The sequence below is a fragment of the Danio rerio genome, chromosome 23 (assembly GCF_049306965.1).
Source record: "Danio rerio strain Tuebingen ecotype United States chromosome 23, GRCz12tu, whole genome shotgun sequence".
NCBI lineage: Eukaryota > Metazoa > Chordata > Actinopteri > Cypriniformes > Danionidae > Danio > Danio rerio.
Genome location: NC_133198.1, coordinates 25,248,739 through 25,266,061, shown reverse-complemented (window position 1 = coordinate 25,266,061; position 17,323 = coordinate 25,248,739). Strand labels below are relative to the sequence as shown.

The 17,323-nt window shown below is 35.4% G+C and overlaps 1 protein-coding gene across 1 annotated transcript in view; it reads right to left on the bottom strand.

Annotated features, from left to right (window-relative positions):
* rap1gapa (RAP1 GTPase activating protein a) overlaps positions 1-16,075 on the bottom strand; it is a gene marked incomplete at its 5' end in the record, with an annotated part of 113,943 nt that extends 97,868 nt beyond the window's left edge. Inside the window, 1 exon segment of the mRNA NM_001123053.1 lies at positions 16,036-16,075.
* Between the last annotated feature and the right edge of the window lie 1,248 nt (positions 16,076-17,323).

The window sequence follows — 17,323 nt, the reverse complement described above, 5'->3', positions numbered from 1 at the left end:
TCCACAATAACTAACCAAAGAGTTATGGAAGCAGAAAAATATCAATCTGTAAACATTTTTTTTTTATTTTTATATTTTAAAGTGTTATGGATGTGACCCAAAAAAAAGTTAGCGAGTTTACAGAATACTTTGTAGAAATTCTGAGAATTAAACTGCACAACCCAAAAGAAATGTTGCTAATCAAAAGGATAAGAGTTGGCTCACTATAGAACAAAAACGATTAATTTTATTTTATTTTTAAGAGGGAAAGCTTCGCTATTTTCGTACATCTCTCCGTTATGGATGTGACAGATGTAAAATTGGCACTTGTGTGACTTTGGAAAATCAAATACAATAGTTTGAAAGCACTGACAGAGACATTTTTGAGCATTTTTAAAGCACTGTAAAATACTTGCTTGCACAAAAAAACGCAGAAATGGGTTCAATATTTTGGCGAAATGAAATTTGGGATTGCTTATAGGCTAATGCTAATAATAATAAAGCTAATAAGGTATAATGATAATAATAATCATCGTCAACATCATCATAATTATCATTATTATTATTATTTTGTTACATTTTTTTTTAAACATTAATATTTAAACATACTTAAAAATACTCTAAGCATAAAACAGGATTTCTGCAGGTTTCACAAGTTAGATTTAAAACTTTTAAAAACTTTTTAAGAAAGAAATTTTAGACTCATACAGGGCCAAATGATAAGGATTTTTTCGAATGGCCCAGATGGAAAATATTTTTATTTTTATTATTATAATTTAATACATTTAATGATACAGAAATAAAAAAAAATAATAATATTTTAGATATTTCTTAGCAAAATGTTAAATATTGTGTCAAAACGAGCAAGCTGTAGTTGTAAACATCCATCAACATAACTTTAAAAAAAAAAAAACTTATAATAAACAAAAATGTATGCACAAAAATATAATTATCCAAGTCTGTGTCCTCAGCAGTAAATACAGGGAGAATGTTACTGTAAGGTAAATAATTAAAGCATTGTGGTAAAAAGTTAAGTATACTGAGATGGATTCTTGGTGATTGTATGGATGTTAATAGCCAGATTGGGTACATGTGCTGTACATAAAATTAAGACCTGTTTAAAAAATATTTAAGACCTACAACACAACATTTCAGTAAATTTAAGACTTTTTAGGCCATAAAATTCTGCTTTTGACTTTTTAGACCTCATGAACATCTTGATAAAAGCTATAATGGTAAATCAAAGGCAAATCTGCTTTGCAAGATTTATTATTTAACAAAATTAATGTAAATATAATGCTTGTGAATTCAGTTGTTTTTGTGATCACCTCGTGTGATATCATGTCTTGTTTTTGGTTTCATTGAGATGTCTTTCGTCCATACTTTGTTCATATTTCAGTCCAACACTGCCAAAGTTTGTGGAAATTAATGAAATGTTCAATTTGATGTTCACCAAGCAACAAACCTCATGCTACCTGTCTATGGCATTTGTCTAATTCGTCCAGTTGTCATTTGAATCTGAGTTATGCATATTCTAACTGTGCATAATTACACTGCATTCTTTGGCTTCCATTGTTTTCCCTGATGAACCTTTCACATAATTACTGAACAGACCCCTGCCACTGCTGTGCAGTTATTAATATCTTTGTTTTTGCAAAAAGAGAATATGAACTCCAGAGCATGTAGCATGACTCAGTGCCTCTCTCAGCTGGAGCGAGCGAGAGAGAGAGAGAGAGAGAGAGAGAGCAAGAGAGAGAATGAGGTGTCTGATGAACCCACGAACCCAAACCACCATTTACAGCAATTAAAATCTCTCCTTGTCTCTCTGGCTCACAGGCTGAGAACCCGAATGACCCGTGCCAAGAGGACACAGATGGGGAGAGGCTGTACATCACCTGCTTCCAGCTGGCCCTGTAAAAACTCAAGCAGCGGCATCTCAGATTAACTCCTACTGTAATGCCTTTAAGTTGACAACAAGCATTTAAAAATACATTACGCAACTCATTTAGAGATTTAAATTCTGACTTCTGCAAATATCTCTTTTGATGCAAACTGTCTGAGGAAATCTACTCTAAGTGGGCATATTCTGAAGAAAACTAGAAGAAGTATAAACCTATCGGGTTACTGCAGACGGCTCCTGTAATAGCAGAAATGAAGGCCCAAGAGGATGACAGTAAGAAGGGTGTCTCAGACAGACTCTGGTTGCTGCTCTGATATTAAGCTGGCTACTTTTGACACTGACATTCCTCAACCTGTCAAGTCTAGAAACAGCAACACCATTTTGGGGATCTTAATGTTTGGGAACTTCATCAATGTCCTATGATGCACCCACAGGAGATGCAAGAGATATTTTTGCATTTTAAACAAAATTGTGTGGTTAATATATTACGGACAAGCAGAGTATAAACTTGGATGTAATCTTGGAAGTGTTGGATGTATATAATATTAAAGAATAATATGAAATTAAAGAAAACTGTGTCCTCTCTGTGTTGGATGCATTGCAAATTACCATTAAACTATTTAAATGACCTTTCGCGTTACTTAGTCTGAAAAGTCACTTGGTTAGATTACTTAAATTTCTTCACTAAATAGTAATCAACATAAATCGCAGTGCGCATACTCTTCAAGGCCTGGGAACGTCTCGGGACCCCCCCGGAGGAGCTGAAGGAAGTGTCTGGGGAGAGGGAAGTCTGGGGTTCTCTCCTAAGACTGCTGCCCCCGCGACCTGGCCCCGGAAAAGCGGCAGAAAATGAATGAATGAATGAATGAATTTCTCTATTTTTTTATTAACCATATATGCAGTTGTCTTATAAATGACAAATGTTATTTAGTTGAAAATAGAATTATTCTGCTAAATATATTTTGCTTTTGCTTCTCAGAATTGCTTCATATAGAACTGTTGAATATATATATATTTACTTTACTTTCGTCAGTAAAAAAGTAATTTAATTACAGTAACTAATTTGTTGCTAAAAAGGGTTGTTTAGTGTTATATTAAATGCTGGGATTTGATTTGATAAATATCTACACGACTTGACAAAAGTCATGCTGCCTACCTAATTTTTAGGAACAACAAATAATAACTTCTAGTTGATCATTTGGTATCAGAAGTGGCTTATATAAAAGGCAAAGGCCTCTAGATTACGCTTATTTAACAAAATAAAATGATCATCCCTTGATTTTTAATTATTTAATTAGGAGGTCTGACTTTGCTTACATTTTGCTTGCGTTTTGTCACTTAACATAAATAATGGACTTCATCCATACATCTCTACAATGACTCAAATAACTTAAGTCATCGAGAATAGTAAAGAAACCGTTTTTGCAGGACTCCCAGAGTTCATTAGGATTTTTTGGATTCATCTTCCATGCCTCCACCTTCATCTTACCCCATACATGCTCTATAATGTACATGTCTGGTGACTGGGCTGGCTAATCCAGGAGCACCTTGACCTTCTTTGCTTTCAGGAACTTTGATGTGGAGGCTGAAGTATGAGAGGGAGTGATATCCTGCTGAAGAATGTGCCCTCTCCTGTGGTTTGTAATGTAATGGGCAGCACAAATGTCTTGGTAACTCAGGCTGTTGATGTTGCCATTCACTCTGCAGATCTCTCACACACCCCATACTGAATGTAAGCCCAAACCATTATTTTTCCTTCGCCGAAATTGACAGATTTCTGTAAAAATTTTGTCTCCAACAGGTCTTCTGCAGTGTTTGTGAAGATTGGAATTCAGCTTCATTGAAAAATCTACCTCTAGCCACTTTTCCAAATAACCAACTAGAATATATATGTCATAATATCAATATAATATCAAAACAAATCCCAGCATTTAGTATAAGACTAAACAATCTTCTTTTTTATTATCGGCGTCCAACAATACCACCACAACATGTTCTTTCTGTGAATTCAGATAATGCCCTCCACTAGCTGCCTGCCTACCGCGTCTGTAATGGGTCAGATGAGTGGACCGATTGTGTGTTTGCCTGCCAGAACCTCCAGAAGTGAGCCTGGACTGAGCTTTGATGCATGGCACATCAATCTGACAAGCCTCTCATCTCCCCATGTCTCTGCCATCAGAATACCCCATGGTGCCTCTGACCCTGAAGGTATTTTGATGGAATAAACCCAAATGGCCAGCTTCAGCTTGAGAAAGGAAAACATGTACATCACAGCATGCTCGGGTAATACTTTTATGAGTGTTGCTATCTACAGTGATAAACTAGCTGCTCATCCCCAGGCACAGGCCCTCATCATTTCACAAGAATTTTACTATTCCTACATAAGGATCTATAGGGATAGTTGCAAAAAAATAAAAAGTAAAAAACAGTTAAGTCTATTGCAAATATGCATGTTCAAATATACAAATTCTGACTGAACACAAAATATTAATATGGGGGTCACCATTTTGCTGATGCTAGATGGGGTGGTGCAAGTATTTCAAAAATGTTAAACTTTCATGCATAACCATAACTTAGTTTTCAGAGAATGAATAAAAAAAAATATCCAGTGAACAGTAGCTCTGTGGGGAAAAATGACTAGTTGATGCCAGAGGTCAGAGGAGAATATCCAGCATGAGAAGGACTACATTAACTCAATAACAACTTTTTATAACCAAGGCCTGCAGAAGAGCATCTCTGAACACACTATGTGTCTAACCTTGAAGTAGATGAGCTACAGAAGAAGAAAAAGAGCCATCCAATCAAATTGCTGTCTGGTAAAAACAGAAAACTAAGGCTACGATTTGACCGTGCTCAACAAAATAAGATAGAAGATTGGGGGAAAGGTTCCCTGGAATGATCAGTCTTTATTTTGACTGTGACATTTAAATAATAGTAAACAAATAATAATATTAATAAACAGAATGAAATCATGTATCCTGGTATCAACAGTTCAGGCTGCTGCTGGTGATGTAATGATATGGGGGAGATTTTCTTGGCACAGTTTATTCCTCTTAAACCTGATTTATTCTTTAGCACTGAGTGATCTCTGTACCCCTTAGCACATCCCCTGCACTAAGCTGATGCATTTGTGATGCATTTATACTTCAGCATTCTGTTTGTTGCTTCGTAGCAACACTACCAAAATGCTAGTAGTTAGTGGTGTTTTATGTTTTACTGTGTATAGCTCAATCTCAAACTCATTTAGGATAGAAAGAAATGGGAACCAATGAACGTTCAACAACTTTAATCATGAGTTAAGCACAAAACATAATTCAGAGATCTTCCACAGAGCTCTCGACCCCACCCACAAACATCCCAAAGCTGACCAATCACAAATTGATCAATTACTTGTGAAAATGCAGACTGCAAAGTCCAACCCAGGCTCATTCTGATCATGTACCACTATGTACATTTCTAGAGCGTCAAATAAGTACAAAGAGCAATTTTTTTGCAGCTTTTGTTTTCGTGAATCACCAGAGGCCATAAAATAATATTAGATTGCTTTTTGAGATCTCAAATTTCTCTTGTGAGTGTCGTTCGCGCCTGCTCTTCTCACGTAAATCCACCAGAGGCCACTGTCGACTGACTGACAGACTAAACGACCAACTGACCCATCCTCCTTCTTTCCTAAACCCAACCAATTATGTTTAAAAAAGCACCAACTGACCACCTGGCTACATAATTTGCGATTTCCAGAAATGTATATAGGAATACGTTTTCAGAATGAGCCTATGTTTACAAGGTCTGTGATTGGTTGTCATGGCAGAACTGATGAGTGTGGGCCAATCAGTGAACTATAGTATATACACATCATAATTTCTTAATGATACGCTTACTTGAAACCTCGGCCGAGGTGTTACTAAAAAGGAAGTAAAGTATCAGCTATTCTCAGTAGAAAACCCTGCAAAAATGAGCCATACCAAAAAGCCCTGCAGTGGAAAAATAACATTAGTGGTTTATTAAACATCACTATAGTTAAATGGCCACAAAGTCACCATATGTCAATCTAATAGAGAAAATTCTGCAAAGGCAGGTTTGGAATATGACACCTTACCAGTAAAAGAGTTTATTATTAGATTTATGTTTTTTTTGTTTTGGAGTTGAGTTTGCAGAAATGCTAGCAACACATCTTCCAGGCTTTTAATAAATTGAAAGGCCATTCCTTTTTCAAACATATATTGCGAGTCAAAGAATCTTCTACAGCACCTCACTCTGTGAAAGTATTACATAAGCATGTTTTTACAACCCATGGGAGCATGTTCATGCGTCCCGTGATTATTGCTGCTCTCCATCATTCTTACGCATGCACATGCTTCAGTTAATGTTAGCATGCTTTTAAGGACAATATCCCTCATTGATTATATTCTCCCATATTTTTCAAAGCTCACAGATAGTTTTTTTTTTTACAAACCTCTCTAGCCTCTAAGGTATTAAAAAAACACCACTAAAAGGTGCTTGACTGATAAGACCCTGCTATCAGGCAATCTGATAACAGTCATTACACACAGATTCTCATTATGCATGACTGAGATATGGATTAAACATGCAGACAAGCTTGCTTACGAGATCAATTAATCGTCTAACCAGAATATGTGATTAATAAAGAATCATCGAGGTGTATTCATCTGCAAAAAGCTTTTGAACATCTCAAGAGTGCATATTTCTGCAAATCTTCTTGACCTGCCATACAAGCAGCAGGTTCATTTTAATATGCATTTTTGTGTCGTGTGATTTCAATGGGTTTCCATTTATAAATGTTGTCTCCGAGAATCAAGGACTAGCTTGTCACATTGCAGCTATATTTAGTCAGACAGTTGCATGTAAGAGACACACAGAGACAGTCTGGGCTGATTAAGTTTGACAGCTCTCTCCTCCCTTCTCCTTGAAATTCTAGCCAATAGATTCACATAAATACACACACACACACACACACACACACACACACACACACACACACACACACACACACAAACACACACACACACACACACACACACACACACACACACACACACACACACACAGAGAGAGAGAGAGAGAGAGAGAGAGAGATTCAGGAGTGTGAGAGATCAAGCAATCTCACCTGTATGTGGCTCTTATGACTGCATACTGTGAAAAACAAATATAGACACAAGCTAGCACAAAGCTGGTTCTTTTACTTTAAAGCTATGAACAGAGGCAGCTCACAGGGTCTGGCTGAGAAAACAGATCATTCAGGCTGGTACTGTAAGTTTCTAAACATCTAAACAAGAGCTTCACAATAGAAAAAAATAGGTTTAAAGCAGCTTTACTTACAATTTTTATTTTATTTATTTTTTTTTTTTAAGAGAGAGACATTTATGAACTAAAGGGATTGTTCAAACAAAAATGAAAATACTGTCTATTCTGTCTCGTAAACATGTGCAGTTGTGTTTAACTAAACAGATTTAGAGGAGCTGCTGTTTTCCATACACAGTATGAATGTAGGTATGCAGAAACTACAGGCTTTACAAATTGTAATAAAAAAACAATTAAAGGATAACACTATTTCACAGTATTATTCAGTAATAGTTTTGACATGAGAGACAAAAAGAGGATTAAATACTATTGGAGAAATCTACACCAGCACTAGAGGGCAGATGACTTCATGCATCCACATTCTAAAGCTAAATTATTATTATAATTCACATCAATGGTTATGCATGTTGTTTGATTTGTGATTTGCTCGTTTTGTTCAAAGAGCAGTGTATTCCTTATAAACTAATTGTGTGTTCCTGTCTGAAATTGATTTATTTATTTATTTATTTATTTTTAAGTCACATGTTCCTGGTTCTGGCGCAGACACAATAGATTTTATGTTTTTGTTTTGCTGAGATTTTATGTTTTGTTGAGTGCGAGTTAAAAATGAACAGTGCACTATTTATTATTATACATAAATAATAAACAGTTTGCTAATATACATAATCTATGGAACAATATTGACACTATATTGATTTTTCATGTTGCTTAGGGTGTGTTGCATAGTGATGCAAAAAGCTTTGGTAATGTCAGTCTGCAAAAAGAACCTAAACTAAAATGTGTTAAAATGAGCAATAGCACCATGCCAGGTGCACATCGTTTCAACATTCATGGGATTTATTATTATTAATACAATTGAAATAAAAATTATTAGCCCCCATAGAATTTTTTTCTTTTTTAATTATTTCCCAAATGATGTTTTTTCTTCTGGAGAAAGTCTTAGTTGCTTTATTTCAGCTAGAATGAAGACAGTTTTTAATTTAAAAAAAAAAAACATTTTAGGGTCAAAATTATTAGCCCCTTCCAGCTTTATTTTGTTTCCGATCTAATTACCCTAACCTGCCAAGTTAACATAATTAACCAAGTTAGGCCTTTAAATGTCACTTTAAGCTGTATAGAAGTGTCTTGAAAAATATCTAGTAAAATATTATGTAATGTCATCATGGAAAAGATAAAATAAATCAATTATTAGAAATGAGTTATCATAAAAAAACTATTATGTTTAGAAATGTGTTAAATAATATTTTCTCTGCGTTAAACAGAAATTGGGGGAAAAATAAACAGGGAAGCAATTAATTCAGAGGGTTTAATAATTCTGATTTCAACTGTACATATAATATAATAATATTTTTTTATAATATTCATAAAATTTGTTAGTATGTATATATCTGTGTAAAAATCGATTAGTTCGATTCACGAAAACAATTTACACTGAAAAAAGTGTTGCATGCAGAACTGTTGCAAACAATTTATTTGTGTTGAATTTAAACAAACAAATTTAATTGAGTAATGTTCAACTTAATTTGTTTGTTTAAATTCAACACAATTAAATTGTTTACAGCCACTTAACGTAAAAAAAAATTGTCGTGAGAGATTTATAAACACCCCTTTAAGTAAATTAATACCAAATAAAAGAAAATCAATCTAACAGTTTAAAGTTACAACAGGTTTGCTCAATTTTTTCTACGTAAAGTCAACAACAACAAAGGCAACTAATTGCTTTTTACAGTGTACTAATAACAATCTGGTCATGTGTCTATATGAATATGTGTGGCCCTTTGCACTGGTGGACATGCTTTTACTCAATCAGTCTCATCAGACATTACCTACTCTCAATGGTGAGGCAATGTGTTTATTTATAAAACAACCCCCATTTATCTCTCTCATTTAACAACAGCAGGCAGAATTGAGCTAACTTTTGTAGACAAACATGCTCAATTACATGAAGTAAAACAGAAGGAGAGGACCGCACACTTTCAAAGGAAAGGATTGACTAGTGCTTAAAAGTGGAAAGTCAGTGGAAGATGTCTCTCCTTACCGTAACACCTGTACTCTGTGATGAAAGAGGAGTAAAATGAACAACTGTTGCCACTCCGTACTGACATATTTCTGCACTTTTTTTCAGAGATACTTTATCAAAGCCAGGGATGTCTCTTTGATGTTAGGGAAGTAAAAAAAAGGCCAACAGGAAAGACATTTGATTGCTTTCAAACATCTACTCTGAATGTCAGCCGCCTTCCCGTAGCCCTAGGTCATTCAGAGATTAATGAAAGCAAGTAGCTAAAGTCCACTGAGTTAATGGGGAAAATATACAGCATGTGTATCAGTTGTGCTGCAGGAAGAGAAGAGAGTCTCTCTGGACCTTGAATGGGTTTTGCTGACCTGAGATGGGGTTAGATATAGTGTGTAACCAGCAGCCTGTAATCTGAGTGCTGTATTGTTTGCTAAGTGCTTCCGGATTTAGCGCTGGTCAGGTATTAGGCCAGGATACTGTTGAGAAGGGGAGGACAATATTGTACAGAGTTGCAAAACATGCAGCTGGAGCATTTATTTAGAGAAGGAAGGCTTGGATTGTGGAAGGTTTGGAGTCTGAAGCCATCCCAGTGGGCACCTTGATATCAAAACATCGTCAAAAAAAAAAGACAAAAAAAGACAAAAACCACAACAAAAATGCTAATCAATTGATGTCAATTTACTACTTTGTCAAAATGACATCAAATTGACATATAACATTGGTGTAAAAAAACATGTCAAAAACTGCTTACAGGTTTGTCAGTTTGATGTTGTTTTGACATCAAGGTAGATTACATGCAATGTAGGGATACAAAATCAAGTGTAAATTTGTCATTGGTGATTGAAGCTTTCAAATAAATAAAACTCCTTATTTTATGATCATTTTTTGTGCCGTTATTGTAGTTAATGTCAAATGGACATCAAGGTTTTGACAAAATCGTTTTGCAATTTTGACATGTTTTTGTTCCCGCTGGGAGAGGATAAAACCTGAAATCAATCTTAAAGGTATAGTTCACTTAAAAATTAAAGTTCTGTCATTATTTACAAACTCTTAAGCGAACTTTGTAAGTGGAAAAACTGAATCAGACCATCTGCAGCGCAAGAATAAAGAACAAGCCTCTTCCATTTAGCCTCCTTACTTTCTCTTTATTTTTACCTTCTTTACCTTTGTGGATGAGGAAACAATGGAAACGTACTCCACTGACATACGTTGCCTACATATTTAATTATGTTTGTTAAGCGCAAAGATTTGTTTCAAAACTATTTCTAAAGACTGCTCCACTTTCCAATAAATAAATGAACAATAATAACGAAGTCTGGTCAAAAGTTATATCCAAACACATGTCCATATCCATATGTCCGATATAGTGACGGATAAGTCTCCAAAACCCAAGAGTTGGACAAATCTAAACTTCTTCTTTTTTTTTTTATAACTAATATAAATATGCATAATACATAATACTACTAATAATAATACATTTATACAAATGCAAATAGTAAGCCCCCCTGGACATGAAATGGTTTAGGTAGTGGTTTTTATAATTATGTAGTAAATAACTATTTTTGTAACATTTTAATCCTTTTTTATATATGTAAAGATATTTGTGTATTGCTGAACATCCTGTGTATATTAAGCGTTTAAACCTGCATAGGCACAAAACTAAAGCACTCTGCGCTGCACTTTAGACCAGCTTTTACTTGTCAATGTCACGGTTTATTTCAGTTATTTCAGCAACGTGCCAAGAATGCGCCTTAACACACCTCCTTTTTGGAACGGAATACCCATGAGTCCACAAAGTGTCGCAAATGGATTTGCTATTTAAACAGGGTGGCACAAAACATTAAAATTAGGGTCGCACTGGTCTGAAAGTAGCAACAAATCAAGCCAAACAAGTCTTGCTCCTTATTGTGCCGGGTGTATGATAGGGCTCAAGGTGTCAAAAACAACTGGACGAAAATTTCAATGGATCAAATTCTCAGTGAAGTTGTGCAGATCAGGGTAAGTACGTGACAATTTTGGTTTTTGAGTAAACAATTCCCAATTTTATTGAAAATGTAAGTTCTTTAGATATTTATTATGTGTTATGTGTTATTATGTGTTATTAACAGTTTAACAACAGTGTACTTTAGCCTTATTTACTGTATTTCATGTATTATTACTTTGAATGAATTCTAGCTTTAATTCTTTTCAGTTTTTGTTATCATAATTTGCATTTTAGCTTAAAATTGATTAAGTTAGGGGGTATTTACATGTTACAGTTTTATTTCCTTCATATTGACCTTATTCTAAAATGCGGAAGTGCGCCTGTTTTCACGATTGTCTTAGAATTTCCGTTTCAGTCGCCTATGGGAGAAATGACAAGGAATAATAAACGGCAAAAAACGGTCAAACTACTTGCTCTACAAACAAATGTTTGCATGACTATACAGACCAAGTAGAATAATATAACAAGGAATTATCAGTTTACAACATCAAACAGCGAAACGAGCAGTTTTTAATGTCTAAAAATGAATGGAAGTGAATGAGACCGGAAGTCTCGTGCTAAAAAGATTCAAATGGCAGCGCCCGCTCGTCTGTAGAGAATAAGGTCAATAGTGCAAATCTAATCTAATGGGTATATTGTATTTTAGCTTTACTTCAGTTAAAATAAGTTTCAACTGGACTGATTTTCAGTTGTTTCAGTTGTAACACTGATTGCTAGTCAGAGGAAACCACAAAAAATGCACATCTAAAATGTACATGGTCTCTTCTGGGAATATAAAACATTGATGACTCATCCTGCACTATTCAGCTATTCATCCAATCAGATCCTCTTTTTAGTACAAATGCCCCTGACACAATACCACATGCGTAGCACCTACAGTAGCAATTATCAAGACTGTGAACAAATTAAGATATCTGGCTTTGAAGAAAAGAGAATTTCTTTAATATGTCCACCCGGTCCAGACTTAGAAAATACATCAATGAAAACGATGCCAGCCAGACAATTTGATTCCACCTTTAAGCTAATGCTGCACGTAATGACAGTGACCTAGATTGCTCTTATGATCCAAAGAGAGAGAAATGTGAGAATGTGAGAGAGATAGGCGAAAGAACGAGTAAAAGAGACAGAGAGATAAAGATGCCTTATCAACAGATAAAAGTGTCTTGATTCACACTCAGCAGGCAGCACCATTCCTCTAATGCAGCATCATTGTAGAATATTGAAGCCTTTCTGCTGGATTGCTCACAGATTACCTTGCGACGCTAAGCAAGGTGCCTTCATTAAAGCAAACCAATCTAAATCCTTTCATGCTAATGTATGCCATGTCCAAGAGCACAATCCACACGTAATGACCACTAAACAAACACTCGCAGCACCGCTGCCGCAAAATTTACATTCTTTTCATATTCAGATCAGCTATTGAAAGAACATCCCGAATTCAAACTCACCAGAACTTCTTCGGCCTCCTGATTCGAAAGGGAGAGCAAGGCATTGTGGATCTGCCAGACTAATTGAGATCCGTCTTCCTTACAGAAGGCTTCAGACAGCCACTTGGCAAAGGCCTACAGACACGGCCTAATTCTGGATCACAGTGTAGGTCCTGTTTTTCTCTGACAAGCTAATGAGTCTTCAATCCTGAAGTATCTTCTTCCTCTCAGACTCAATCAAAGAATCCAAATAAAAATTATACACTCCTATCTTGCATATCTTTTGGAATAATTATCACCATATCCTCACAATTTTTCTAGACTTATGAGTCCAGATGTTGAAAGACAACATGTTTTGAATCTTGTCTGCGCAAAGTCAGAAAAACATAAACAAACTGTAACTCCAGCAATGCAGTAACTGTCCGAGTACAATCATAAAAATGTGGCCAAAGCGTGATGTTAAATTCTTCAATCCCCATCAAAACACTGTTCCATGAATCTGAAAATCTCTCCTTGATTGCTCTGTGCCTTGCGGTGAAGAAGGATGGACGTAGTAGGTCTCTGTTTCAGCAGGCAGTTTGCTGAAGAGGCAAAGACTGATGCAGGCAGGTCCTGAGGTTACACATAGAGGGACGGATGCCGTCGGAGCAGTGAATCTGGATTATCCTGTGGGTTGGTTAGGACTGACCTTCAGGCTGCTGTCCATCTGTGCCTGGCATCCCGAGCAGGCCTTTACAACACACACACACAGACTCAGCCTCACAGACCGGGGCGTGAGAGTGTCGCATGTGCACCTCACCCTCTCTGTCCTGCTAGCACTGCAGAGCTGTCTGCTGTCGCTGTGGCAACAAGGCAGCAGGTCTGCGGCGTGTCCTCTGTGATCCGGACTGCTCTCATCCCAAAACCACTGACCAGATCCAAAACATTTCATCTGTCTGTCCAAACTCTAGACTGCTTTGTGACACTCCGTGCAACAACATAGTCAAACAAACCTACTCTATCAGTCTGTATGTCTGTATGTCTGTGTCAGTCTATCAAGTTGTCTATCCATCACTTTATCTCATATTCTACATCTCCCTGCTGTCTTCCCATGACTCTGGTAATCCATAAAATAAAGTTATACTATATTATTTATTACTATATATTGTATTATTATACTATATACTTAACTATATTATTATTGCTCCTGCAATGTTTTGCTGTGCTGTTTAATGAAGAGATTCCACACTCCACACAGAACCTTCTTGCTGTGAGGCGACAGCACTACCTACTGCGCTACTCCATCGCCCAAAATATATAATTATTTGTATATTTCCACATTCCAAAGCTTTTATCCTAATAAGGCTGAGGACATAAAAGTTCTCAAGAATAAAAAAAGGAAATGAATCGATAGGATCTTATCCTTGCTGTGTTAAACATCTATTGGGAATACATTAATCAAAATGAACAGGAGAGCAATTTTTAATAATTTTTATAATTTTGCCTATCAACCATATAGTTGATCTATCGATTCATCTACATTTAAAAATGTCTGTTTATCCATCTACAAGTCAGTCTATTAATCTTTCTGTGCTGAAATCTTTACATTTTAATTTAGAAACTCACTCACTCATTCATTCATTAATTTTCTTTTTGGCTTAGTCCCTTTAATACAGTTTTTCTCAGTTGCTTTGGTGCATTTCTCACAACACTATTTAAATTTGCACAACAGTTAAAGTATTTCTCAAAACAGCCATTTGTGCACATCATAGTGGCAGTTTCTCATTCCTTCCAACACATTGCAAATGCTTTGGACATGCATCAATTGCTTTCATAAAACTCTGTTGTTTCATAACATTATCATTTGCTTATGTCATGACAGACAAAATTAACTTAACTTGCTGAATTGTCATTCCATATAAAACTAATAGTCCTCATTTTATAACTTGAGTCATTACTGTACGTCCAAAATGTTGAAGTGGTTGTCAAAATATGTCAAGCTAATTTTATTCATTTTTTTTCTGAAAATGTCTTCTAAATTAAACAATTTCATAAATCATTTAAAGATCTGTGTATGCTGTAGGTTCAGTTCCAATATGCACTGCAATATTGTTTACAGTTGTGCACAGCTCTACCCAAAGGAAGTTTCTGTTTGTTTTAAATAAGGGTGTATGTATTCGTTTGCACAATGCTGTGAATAAATTAGAATTGCAAAGAGCAAATGCAGTAAACATGTGAAACATATATATTCAGTGTCTTGTACTCAGATACCTCACTAAATACAGTAATATATAACTTGACTGTAGTTTTCAAATGGATGTGTAAATAGTGTGTAGTGCTGTCTTCAGCATTTTCAGGAAGTGTCACCAAAATCTGACTTTTTTGCATTGAAAAAAATTAACAAAGTAGACTGTCATAATGAAAACATGACAAAGCCATTTGACTATCTTGTTCATAAACAATGGTGTCAGGACTTTTCATCTTGATGACACTGACACTTTGATTTACATGAATACTTGCTTTTGAGGAATGAGCTATTCATTTTAAGCATGTGCCATGCTTTTGCAAGTTATCAACTATGTTTTGCAGTTTGTAATTGTTTTAAGAAATACATTAACTGTTGTGCAAATGTAAATAGTGTTGTGAGAAATGCACCAAAGCCACTGAGAAAAACTGTAACCAGGGGTTGCCTAAGCAGAATGAACAGCCAATTTATCCAGCATATGTTTTACACAGTGAAAGTCCTTCCAGTTGCAACCCATCACTGGGAAACACCTATACTCTCTCATTCACACACATATACTACGGACAATTTAGCTTACTCAATTCACCTATATATAGCGCTTGTGTTTGGACTGTGGGGGAAACCAGAGCACCAAGAGGAAACCCACGTGAACACCAGGAGAACATGCAAACATCAAACAGAATGCCAACTTAACCAGTGACCTTCTTGCTGTGAGACGACAGCGCTACCCACTGCGCCACTACGCCGCACCTAATTTAGGAAATTTTAAAAGTATATTAACATGTTGCAAATAAAAGTTATTTTAATGATTTTTATAAATTTATTCATTTATTTTGTATATCAATACTATGTAATACTGGTTCAAACTCAGTAATCAGACCAATTTAAAATTCATCGTAATTTAACTCTGAATGCTGCAACCCTGCAGCAGTGAACAGAAGAGTTATTTAAATCAGCAGCATAAAATTGCCAATGAGCTAGATATGTGCTACGAAGGAAAACGCAGCTGCAACACTAAAGTGCCTTTGAATGGTTTCCTTCTAAGTCACTTAAAGCAGACAGAAAATTGTCTTTCCTCTGTAGCTGTGTCCAGGTTGATACCCTTGAGCAAAACAGCATAAAAGCTTGTGGTTTCTGGAACAGCTCTTTCAGGCTGTGGCTAAGTTAAATGAAAAAGACAGTGCTTACCACAAACTCCTGGCTCTGGAAAATGTCTTGTCAACTCTGAAAGAACAAAAATACAGTTTTAGTTAAAGACAATATCTTGCACCTGTCTTCTCATTACATAGAACAGCTGGTGGTACACATCACTTACGGTGTATCTGGTTTGTGTTAAGTTGAAAATTGTTAAAGATTTAACAACACGGCATTGTGAATAGGTTACCAAAAATATACACTAGGGCTGAGCGATTTGGCCTAAAATCAAAATCTCGATTAATTGAACATTTTAACTCGATTACAATTAATGAATGATTATTTTATTTATTTATTTTATATATCTGCCCTCATAGTTCACGGACAAGTTTTGTACAGTAAATATGCCCACATATTACAAGAGATTTCTGAATGAAGGGTGCATTACTTGACTTTAAAATAATTGAAGGAAACACATCTATCTATGATTATTCATTGAACATCAACATTGAACAACTGAAATTAAGACACACGCTACCTAAAACGAATAGTCACATTTTTCTAATACAAAAAGTGAAAATAAATAACTTGCACTTCACTTTTGGAAACAAAATAAATAATTGTTCATATTAAAAGTAGAAAAGAAGCAGAATCTTTTCTAAATAAAATAACTCTTGTACATCCTGGAAAAAATACTCAAGGCGCAGCTTCAAATCAGCATCAATGTAATGCAAAGTAAGACTCAGGTATAGGTCCATCGTCCTACTGGACCAGAGATCAGATGTGGCGGCAAAGTGGCTGTGGAAGTATAAACAAGCCTTTAAAAAATGTTTAACAGAGAGCGGGGTCACGTGATTCCACATCACTGAAAAAAATGCTGTCTGCAAAATTTTTTAAAAACAATTTATGTGTTGAATTTAAACATACAATTTATTAATGTTTAACTTTATTTGCTTGTTTAAATTCAGCCCAAATAAATTGTTTACAACCACCTAACTTAAAAAAAAAGTAAATCCAAGGAATCTTTGAATAATTATTTTGACAGTAGAGAAAGTAATCATAAAAAATTTGTGAATTGTGAATATGTTGCAAAACAGAAAGAAAGAAAGAAATCTCCATATAGAAGTGTTTTAGATTTCCCATTAGCAATAGCCTACTTGGAATGATATTTATTACTGATGTTTTATTCATTTCTGTCCACCATTTCCATGTAGAGTAAAATGGCATTTATTGATTTCCTTTTTCACATGAATAAATAAATGATGCAAGTGATTTGTTTCTGAAGTGGGCCATTTTTCAACATTTGACACCAACATTAAATGCTGTGAAAATCCCATTAAAA